Genomic DNA, 11189 nt, shown 5'->3' with positions numbered 1-11189 from the left:
GGAACAAGGGACTTGTAAAGCAAAAAGAAAACCTTAAGGTTCCTTTGGAGATCTAAGTCCTGGTTGCTTTTGAGGTATAAAACTGGCTCCTGTCACTAAATTAAACAAGAGGGGAAGAAGATGATTCTGCGAGCAGTAAAGATGGCTTCATAAATCACACCTGACAGCACAGTTCATTTTTGTGGAGCCTCGTTCATTACAGTGAACATAAATCAGCAGCTGCAAAGGCCAGGATGGTTAAAAAAAAGGTGAGATTTACTGACAAGGGAAATGGAGGAGGGGAAGTAATTTGCATTGTAACAGTTCAGGGCAACTGCATCTCCCCCCCGCCCCCCCTACCCCCCAATGGTCCAGCATGGGCACCTACTCTTAGGCCTTCAGCACCCCAGCTGTCACCTCCCTTGGGTGGAGTCCACATCTCTCTCCCTCCTGACCAGTGTATTTCCAGGTTGCACAGACCCTTGCCTATACTCTGAGTTCCCTAGCAAGTCAGATTGCCTCAGCAGCCCTGCTTTGGCTGCCTTTGCCTCAGAAGTGTTAACAGTGCAATTACCATAGGTAAAAGCATTGCAGAGAAAACATATTAAAAAGAATCAAAGAACCTACATGCCTGCTAATGAGCTTACCAGAGATCACTCCACTTCCAGCAAGGGCTCTGGCCTGTGATCAGTCCTTCAGAACCCTCCCCCAAGGGATTTGTCAGTGGTCACAAGTTGATAACAGCATCCCCATGAATCTCTGAGTCATGCCTTCATCCATTCTTGGCCTCTGATCTTGTCCTTCAGTGACAGGGTTACAGGAGGCCAAGATCTGAGGTCTGAGGGACACCATCTGTGGTGACAGGCATGTGTAGGCCCCATGGATCTTCAAAGGGGGGTTGTTGATCATTTTAGCAGTGAAGATATGTCTGCAGGTTTTGCAGACAATGGGCTTCTCCTCGGGGCACAGATTCGAAAGGTGGAGTCTGGAGGTGAGAATTTGCCTTCCCCTCCTTCCAAGTATTTCCTAGGAATCCCATTTAACTTGGTCTAGCACAGTGGGTTTCAACCTTTCTAGGCTCAGGATCCACTTGTAAAAGTTCTTCACCTGCCGTGACCTAGTAAATAGTTTGGGGGTGGAGGCCTTGGTGTGATTTCTTCACACAACACACAGTCAACCTGTGGAACTCCTTGCCAGAGGATGTTGTGAAGGCCAAGACTAAAACAGGGTTCAAAAAAGAACTAGATATGTTCCTGGAGGATAGATCCTTCAGTGGCTATTAGCTAGGATGGGCAGGGGTGCAAAATCATGCTCTGAAGTGTCCCTAGCCTCTGTTTGCCAGGAGCTGGGAATGGGCAACAGGGGATGGATCACTTGATGATTACCTGTTCTGTTCACTCCCTTTGGGGCACCTGGCACTGGCCACTGTCAGAAGACAGGATACTGAGCTAGATGGACCATTGATCTGACCCCGTATGACCGTTATGTTTGGCCCTGCCCCCCGACTGACCCAAATGTGTGTGAGTGAAGTTGTGACCTCAGTCATGGGGTTGCAGTGCCACTCACTCAAATTTGGCCTACCTGGACTCCCATCATCATGATGGCTGAGCCAAACCTGAGTGGCACTGGGACCCCTGAGGTTGTGGTGCCAGGAGCAGGGAGGCGAGCTCACAGATGCTGTCACGCAACCCAATTTTGGTTCCTGACCCCGGGGCTTGAGAAACCCAGGTCTAGAACATTGTTTCAAAGAGTCCCTTGAAGTTCATAATATTGCCCAGGCTTTACACTGGCCAGGTCTGCTCCCTACAGACATTACGTACAATCCCACAGTGATACATAGACACTTGCATTTTTAATACAATGAACTCTTAAGTTACTGAACCTTAACTCAATAAGGTTTAAGGTAATTCAATCAGATTTGCCCAGGATATTGCAGGAAATGGCCATATCTACCATACGCAGGTCAAGAGCAGCTCTGTCCATGGGACATATCGAAAGCCCACTGAAGTCAATGGGGAGGAAAAATCCCATTGACTTGGAGGGAATTTGATCAGGCTTTTTGAGAGCAAAGTCATGGGGAGCGAGAGAGGTGGGGCCAGAAAAGACCTTTCACCTCGCTGGCTTGGGTCTTTAAAACATTCAGACTTTGATGCACTGTCTCTCCTCGTGTGCCTCGGAAATAGCAAATCCCCCAACTGTGCAATCTTTGCAGCAAGGCTCCGTAGGGGGAGGATTTTATGAATTTGTGGAACAAAACATAAATGAAGACGGTCCTCTGCCTATTTCATCTCCGACTCCGTAGCCAGCGGGAGGCAGGCTCAGCTTGCCTGGAATCATTGTGATTGAGAGGCGGATGGCCGGTGCCGGCACGCACTGTTGCCATTGGAGTGGGTGTTCTCCTCCTTCGACAGTTCTCCGGAGCTTGCTGGGGTCTTTGCTTCAAACGGTTGCCAGTGTCCTGCTTTTCTAACCCCCACCAGCTGGATCAATCAAAAGCCGCTTTCCACCCCTGGAGAGTTACACCTGCTTCCGAATTGCTGGCGAGGCACAACCGGCTTTTTGAAGGCTACATGCGTGCACACGTTTTTGTCTGACAGCACTGTCCATAGGGGCCGACTCAGAGGGTGCTCTGGGGCTGGAGCACCCCCAGGGAAAAAATGGTGGGTACTGAGCACCCACCGGCAGCCCCCCGGTCAGCTCCCTCCCACCCACAGTGCCTGTGGGCAGGCCCCGAGGTTCAGCGCCTCCTACTGAGAGGGTGAAATGGGGCGGAAAGGGGTGGGGCAGGGGTGGGGCCTTGGGGGAAGGGGTGCAGTGGGGGCAGGGCCTGAGGCAGAGCTGGGGGTTGAGCACCCCCCTGCCCCCGGCACTTTTGTAAGTCGGCGCCTCTGGCACTGTCCCAGCAATACTCTGGCAATTGCTGCTTCTCCTTGTATCCATTCCGAGCCTCCAGAAGACTGTTTAATGCTGAGACAATCCATCTCGCCTGATTTTATAATTCTAGTACTTAGCACCTTTCAGCTACAGATCTCAAACACTTTGCAGAAGTGGCTGAAGTCATGCTCCCTGGAAAAGCTCCAACTGGTGCAAAACACAGCAGCCCGTCTGCTTAGTAACAACGTACTAGGGATCTGTAGGGTTCCCTTGTTGAAGTTGATCCTGGTGTCCAGGAAGTTGATGCTAGGGTGGAAGTTTTGCAGAGAGGGTTTAATGGAGGGGTGGTGGTTGCTGAAGTTGTGATGGAAAGCCATGAAGACAATGGACAACCCTCAGATACCCACCCCAAACGCAGCGCCAAACTCATCCATTTCATCCTCTCCCGTAACAATTTTACAGTCACCAACAAACACTTTGTCCAAACACGGGAACAGCCACGGGTACTAGGATGGCTCCCCAATGTGCCAACCTTGTCATAGGCCCCCTTGAAAAATAATTTCTGGACAAATGCACCACAAAACCAATGATCCACCTGAAATACAGTGAGGGTATTTTCGTCCTCTGGACAGACTTAAACTCCCTCATAGATTTCCACCACAGCTTCGACAACCACCACCCAGCCATTAAACTCTCTCTGGAGCACTCCCACACGAGCATCAGCTTCCTGGACAGCACGCTCACTTGGCATTTGGTGGCAGAAATAGAAGCAGTTTGGTACAGGGACACCATCCACATTTGGGGGATACACGCAGCGATAATTAGGCACGACAGGGAGATGTACAGTAGTAGCTGGACCTCTGGAGTTTGATTGTTTTAGCTTAACCCTGCAAGCAATTGTCAGTCAGAGACCTCCTGGACGCCGATCAGAGGGACTGGGTGAACCCTGCGGTGCTTGGCCAGCGTATGAGGCTGTCCACCCTGCGTATGCCCTGTCGAGTCCTCCAGAAGGTGAGGGCAGCCTTGCCTTCCTTGAGTGAGGCCTACAGGAGGAAGCCACCCTCTCGCCCCTGGCCCTTCAGAGCTCGTCCTCGGGCGCCTGCCCCGTGAGCCTCCTTGGCTGAAAACGATGTGCAACCTGAGACGGCTGAACGCCAGCCAGCCTGCCTCTAAACCGCACCTCTGTGCACGCTCGTGCTTTGTACCATCCACTTCCCCTGCCGCATGTCCCGTCCTCTGAGGAGGGCGAGGAACCCTTGGGGGCCAGTCCGTATGCCACTCTGGTCCCACAGCCTGCCGGGGATATTAGTTGCCTGAGCCCCCTCCTGCACACCAGACTGCTCTTGCACCCCCAACCCCTTGCCCTGAGCCACCTCCAGCACCCTGCACCCCAACCCCTTGCCCTGAGCTCCCTCCTGCACAGCACACCCCGCCCCCCCCCTGCCCTGAACCCCCTTCCGCATCCCACATGCCCCCTGCACCCCAACCCCCCTGCCGGACTCCTCCTGCTTCCCAACCCCCTGCCCTGTGCCCCCTTCTGCACCCCCGCTGCACCCCCACACCCCAACCCCCTGCCCTGAGCCCCTTCGTGCACCCCCCCCCCACGGCCCACACCCCAACCCCCTGCCCTAGATTCATGGCCCTGCGTGCAATTTCCCCACCCAGATGTGGCCCTCGGGCCAAAAAGTTTGCCCGCCTCTGGACCAGCGGCAATGTGGAAATTCCGGCGGGCAGGTGCAGCTGTGGTGCAAAGGGCAGGCGTCCGGCTGACGTGAGCCAAGGCCTGGCCTGCAGTGGCCTTGGCAAGCAGCGGTTTTCTGTTGCCGGCTAAAGCGGGCAGGATTTTACTCCTGCAGCAGAGGTGTGGCAAATCCCCAGACAGCACACAAAGGCTCCGCTCTAAGAGCAGAGCAGCCTGGCAGCCATCTGCCGGTAACTACCTCGGGGGGGGGGGGGGGTAGGTAGGTATACGTTTAAGGGCTTTGGCCACAGCAACCGAACTAGCGAGGCTTCCTCTCAGAAAGGCAAAAATACTCCCCCGGCAAGATATACCAGTGAATGGAGTAGCAGCCCTGGTCCTGGAGAAGTGACAAACCTGTAGTGTAGTGAATCCATAGGGAGGTCTTTATTCAGGGTGTTGGGGGGAGGGGTGGAAGGGGAGACACACACAAGCACCCCCCCACACACACCCCAGCACCCTGAGCCTGTTGTCTTTCAAGTCGGTGGAAGTTTGGTTATTGGGGCGAGGCTCATGCCCAAAACACTGTCGAGTAGCACCACCACTTTGCGTTGGGTCTCTCGGGTGGTGTGGGGCCATGCAGACGTCCGTGCCTGATCGGTGTGGGAGGAGCCAAGCACCCACGCGGCGCCCCACTGAGTCACTGGAGCATCGCATGGGTCTGCCCCTGCAAATGCAGTTGTCGAGTGGGGTGGGGGGGGGTCTTGTTCTTTTGCAAGGGGAGGAAAAAATCAAATATGGTTTTAGACTCTCTCAGAGGACGAAATGGTGGGGCTTGAAAATTGCTATCTGAGAGCTGGCTTCTGTGTTTGCAGGTGGGAGAATCCAGCATTTACATTTTGTTGCCTTTTTCCCCAAGCTAATTTTTAAGACCTGTCACTCAAGCTGCATCAATGGCCAATTATAGCCTGTCAGCCCCACACGCGTATCAACAGAGCCACTGTCAGGTACGGGCGCAGTTGGCAGGCCAAAGCTTAGCATTTCATTCTCCCTGGTCTTTAATCTGGTAATCGCATGGTACGGAGCAGCTTAAACTGTGATTCCCTCAGTCAGGTGGCCTGGTAAATGGCTCTGTAAAATGCCACTGTGTAATTTAGTTGTCACTGTTTTGTCTGAGCTAAGAGGCCTATCGCTTTTCAAAGCAGGAGAGACAGTAGATGCAGTAGAAGGAGGCAGAAATTCCCTGGTGGGGTTTAGTTTCTCATTCCCTTAACCAATGCAAACCTGATTCATTATTTAGGAAACAATGGCCATGGCCAGGTATCTGAGGTGAGGGATGGCTTTTGGAGATGATAGGACATGTATAGGAAGTTGAGCCCACTTATCCTGAGGCTGCTCCTAATGTCACGACTGCTGGCACAAGGCAAGTACAGGATTTAATGAACCACAGCATGAGAAAAATAGTCAAGTAAGCTGACTGATAAATCATGTCTCTGCCGCTCCTTTCTCAGACTCTGTCCTGATGCCATTTTGGAGAAGTGGCTTAAAGGAGTCACAGAGCTTGGGTGGGGCTTAAAACCTGAACAATTGAGGGGGTGGCCTATATGGAAAAGGAGTGAGATGATTGGACACACTGGGCCAAACTTATCTGTGGTATAATAAACTCCTGCAACTCCATTGCCCCCAAAGAGAGGCCATATGATAGGAAGGCTACATTGAGAGTAGCTCACGACCGGTTAATAACTGATTAAAAGATGTTTCGATAAATGGTTCATAGTTTGTTACAGATTCCAGAGGTTCAAGAGATTGACTAGAACCATGACTGACACCCATCTCGAACTCCTCTACAGAGAGCTGTCTGCAACCCACTCCGTAATCCAATGGCTGGCAGCTGAATCTAGGCAAATACAGACTGGAAATAAGACACATCTTTAACTGCAGAGTAATTCATCATTGGAACAATTTACCAAGGGTCACGGTGGATTCTCCATCACTGACAGTTTTTAAATCAAGATTGGGTGTTTTCCTAAAAGCTCTGCTCTAGGAATTATTTTGGGAAAGTTCTCTGGCCTGTGTTATGCAGGAGGTCAGACTAGATCGGGGTGGCCCACCTGAGCCTGAGAAGGGGCCAGAATTTACCAATGTACATTGCCAAAGAGCCACAGCAATACGTGAGCAGCCCCCGATCAGCTCCCCTCCCCCTGCTCCCAGCACCTCCCACCCACCGGCAGTGCCTCCCCTTCCCTCCCCATCAGCTGTTTCGTGGTGTGCAGGAGGCTCTGGGAGGGAGAGGGAGGATCGAGGGCACGGCAGGCTCAGGGGAGCAGGTGGGAAGGGGTGGAGTGGGGCAGGGCCTGTGGCAGAGCAGTGAGCACCCCCCGGCACATTGGAAAGTTGGCACCTGTAGCTCCAGCCCCAGAGTCGGGGCCTAGACAAGGAGCCGCATGTTAACTTCTGAAGAGCCGCATGGGGCTCCGGAGCCCCAGCTTGGCCACCCCTGGACTAGACGGTCACAAGGGTCTTTTCTGGCCTTGGAATCTGATACCAGGCCATAGCACAGAAAGATCCCAAACGAGACAGATCAGTAGGCTCCTATGAGTTGCACCCACTGATGTCTGCAGTGAATTTGGCCCAGTGGCAATTAAGATCCAATGGCCAGACCCTCACCTAATGTCACTGGAGCTCCATTGTCTGCTGTGGAATTGGAGGGCTCCCTCTAAATTCACACCAGCCGAGGAATGGCCCTCACGTCTTTTTGTGAGTGAACATTGGATTAAGCTCATCTATGCAGTGGCAGAAATCCTTTGCTTGTAGCATGGGACCACTGCTGCCCAGAGACTGTTTGGAAAGACAGCCTAGACTGGTCCCCCCTAACTTTTTAGCTGCTCCTGATCTCCTGTAATTAGAGCCTCCCCTAGCTGATGGGTATTGATTAGTATCCCAGTCATGCCACGTTATGCAGGCTGAGCTTCACCTTTGCTTGCCTTAAGCGTTGCCGGAGCTCTCGTCCCCGCTAGGGACTGTGTGTCTTCCCATGCACCTGGCAACCTGCGTGCAGGGCAGAAGAGAGCATGTCAAGTTTACCTGGCTGTAATAAACTCCTCTCTCATCAGCTCAAAAGGAAAAATCCTTGCTCGTGTCAAGAGTCCAATTTTACAAGGCACGAAGCCTCGCAGGCATTAACGTTTTAACTAGGGCCGCTGTTAGAATTAATAAGACACTAAAGCTTTTCTCCTCTCTAGCCGGACACGCTGCAGGCACCTAAGAGATTGACACTCAGAGGCCAGGAGCTATCCCCACTTTACAGATGGGAAAGCTGAAGCATAGGAAACCCAGCCCCACACAGCAAGGGGTTGGCGGAGAACGGAATACAAACCAAGGCCCAGAGCCTGAGCTGTGGTCGTGGAGCCCTCAGGAAGGGTTTGGTGGAAATCCGTCTTTAACCCTTGATCCTACGCTATCCTGACATTGGCCTGAGGACTGCTCTGATCCCAAAGGGCCAAGCCAAGCAGCTGGCATTGGCTGCAGGAGAAGGGTTAGCGTAAGGGTTGCTACGCCAGCTCTATACCGCCCAAGATTCCCCAAGGCCTAGTGGCCAGACCTACCGGCTTCGGGGCAATTTTGTATTGTGGAAGCAACTAAAAGGGACCCCAATGCAATGAGGACTCGGGGCCTAGATCTTCTGATTCCAACACCTGGACCTTAGCCACTAAACTGTGTTTCCTCTCACAGGCGCCCGTCCAGCAATGGAATCTGCTAGCACCGGTCTCCAAGCCCGATGGGGTCCCACTGACACATTTTGATGCTCATACTTGCTCACAGGTATGAACACTTAATACACACACAATAAAAATGTGTGTACCCTGGGGCATGAAAAAGAAACTCATCTTTAGGGATTTTTTATTTTTTTTTTTAATGAGGAGGAAAAATAGCTCAAAAGCTTGAAATATTTAGTGGGATCTGGCCAACCAGTAAGATTTGCTGGTGACCCTGCTCATGCCTTAATTGGCTATTGTTTGTCAAGCACTAAGTATTATTGATTAGGGCCCTGATCCTGTGTCAGGATCCACCTGCACCCCGTGGGAGTCACGGTGACTACTTGTGTGAGTAAAATTAGCCATGTGCAGGACTAGATGATCACACCTGGGAATGAGAGTATAGGCATTAAAATACAAGTGTTCTTAAGAAGCCCAATTCCGGCACCTTTACTCCCACTGAGTACTATCCTACTCCTTGAGCTCAGTAGGACCACTTGCAGATTAAGGTCCCGATCCTGCAACCTGATCTGTGTGGGCGGACGCCGGAGCAGCACAAAGCCCCAAAGTCAGCATGTGTGGGTCAGGCTGTAGGGTTGGAGGTCTAAGGTAACACTCCACAGGAAGAGCAAGGGGGGCAGAATCATCCCCACGCTATGTTTGCAGCCATTCCTCATCTGTCCCGCGAATAAAGTGGATCAAAGGTAACCAAGGAAATACACTCTTTGTGGCAAAAAAGCCCCCCACATTTACTGTTAAAAAAATTATAATTCACTTTGACAGCTGCCAAATTAACAGCATATTATGCAGCACATTCAATTAGACAAGCTCCTGAGGGAATAGAAGTTAGCTAGCCACCCCTGGAATGCAACAATAGTCTTTAAACAGGTATTTTTGGAACCAGCTTTGTGCTTTCTTTTTCCGTATTGTAGAAACGAACAACAGCCCTGCAGTTAGTATCTGATACGACTGCAGCTGTGTTAAAAATACATTTTTGGTAACTAGCTGAGATTTGTTGGGCCTTTTTAAGAGAGATGAAAATACCTGGGCTTTTATACCCAGCCAAGAGCCCACCGGGTGGGTTTTCATAGTTCACACTGTTGTTCCCCTAGGAGTCTAGCATGTTCTGGAATGAGTAAGGCCTGCTTCTCCGCTGTGTTGCATCTTGCAGTCATTTGCCCCTATGTAGAAGCAGTTTACACCCACTTTGCACAGATGTAAAAGACTCTGCAAGGTGTAAAGTGCTGGAGAATCAGGCCAGTTAAAATCCCACCCTTTGGCCACCACAAAGTGGGCAGCAGGTTGGACTAGATGGCTATCAGTGCTGGAACTAGGGGTACTGGGGGGTGCTGCCACACCCCCTGGTTTGAAGTAGTAATAACAACCCAAATACAGACTTTATGCCTTCAGCACCTCCCACTATAAAAACTGTTCCACTACCACTGATGACTATGGATCCTATCCACCTTTATGCTCATTTGTAAATTGCTTTTCCTCTATCCCTCAAAAATTTCCAGTAGCTTTGCAAGAGGGAATAATGTCTAGATTTTATTTTATTATTTATGGACCTAATCCAAAACTCATTGCAATCAATGGAAAGATTTCCACTGACTTCCATGGGCTCTGGGTCAGGCTCTTCGCCCATGGATGCTTTCCATTCCTTACATTAGACAATGTCTCAGAGACTACCCTCCACAATTACGCTGAGTTTCAGCTCAGCTCTAAGCTCAGAGGGCCAGCAAAGGCCATTGTGATGGATCCTTTCTGACGTCTTGGCCTTTGTGGGATTAAGGCTTACATCATGCTTGCTAATCAATACCCACCTAACTGGGGCTAGTCTATTCAAATGGAGACAAGAACCTTGTCTTAATGGCTAACAAACTTTCCACACCTTAGCTTCAGGCCATTTTTCCTTGCCCACCATTATCCAAAATCATGACGAATTTCCTTCCTTTGTATTTATGGAAGTATTTACAACCTGAGAGCCTACCTGCTGTGTGCTCCTCATGACAGTCTTCTCTTTGCATAACTCATAATAAAGGCAGTTTCCCCCATCTCTCCCCATGCATTAGAACTGGCTGGTGGTTAGAATAGGGGACTGGGAGCCAGGACTTCTGGGTTCTATTCTCAACTCTACACTCTGTGAGATGGGCAAATCACTCCAGCTCTCATTTTACCCATCTGTAAAATGGAACTAATACTTAATCTCACAGGTTGGGTGAAAAAAACCACATAAATTATCTGTGAAGTGCTGAATCTTGAGTTCACAAAGCAAGAAGCCATAGTCTTGAGCATTTCTTCTTGGTCACTGGCTTTCTTGTGACTGCTGAATGTTTACTTGCGGGGAAAAAAGGAAATTAAACAGCTTGTAATACTGCCCTTTGTAAAACTCAGAGACTTCAGCCATGTCTACACTACGAAGTTAAGTCGACTTTATGTAAGTTGACATCAAGTCTCCGACTTAAGCAGGTCGATCCTGTGTGTCCACACCATGCTCACTGTGTCGGCGGCGTGCGTCCTCACTAGTAATGCTTGCATTGATGCACGGTGCACTGCACTGTGGGTAGCTAGCCCACAGTGCAAGTAGCCGAAAGAAAATTTTGGGTAGGGCTGCAATGCTTCATGGGACCAAACATTTTTACGGGTGGTAATGGGAACATGATGTTAGCCTCCCATAATGCACTTTCCTCCCTCCCTGAGATCAACAGCAAACAAACCAAGGCTTTTTCACGTCTTTTAGCCGCGCAGATGCCATAGCCAGATAAGCACGGACCCCACTCAGCTGTGCACTCTTCTTGTGAGCATTACAAACACCTTGCACCTTATCCTGCAGTATTTCTACAGCCGAGACAGGAGCCGCCATGCGGAACATTGCTATGTCACACAAGCAGCCCTGCTGCAAG

The sequence above is a fragment of the Natator depressus genome, chromosome 1, assembly GCF_965152275.1.
Source record: "Natator depressus isolate rNatDep1 chromosome 1, rNatDep2.hap1, whole genome shotgun sequence".
Classification (NCBI taxonomy): domain Eukaryota; kingdom Metazoa; phylum Chordata; order Testudines; family Cheloniidae; genus Natator; species Natator depressus.
Note: the sequence above shows the minus strand (reverse complement) of the source record.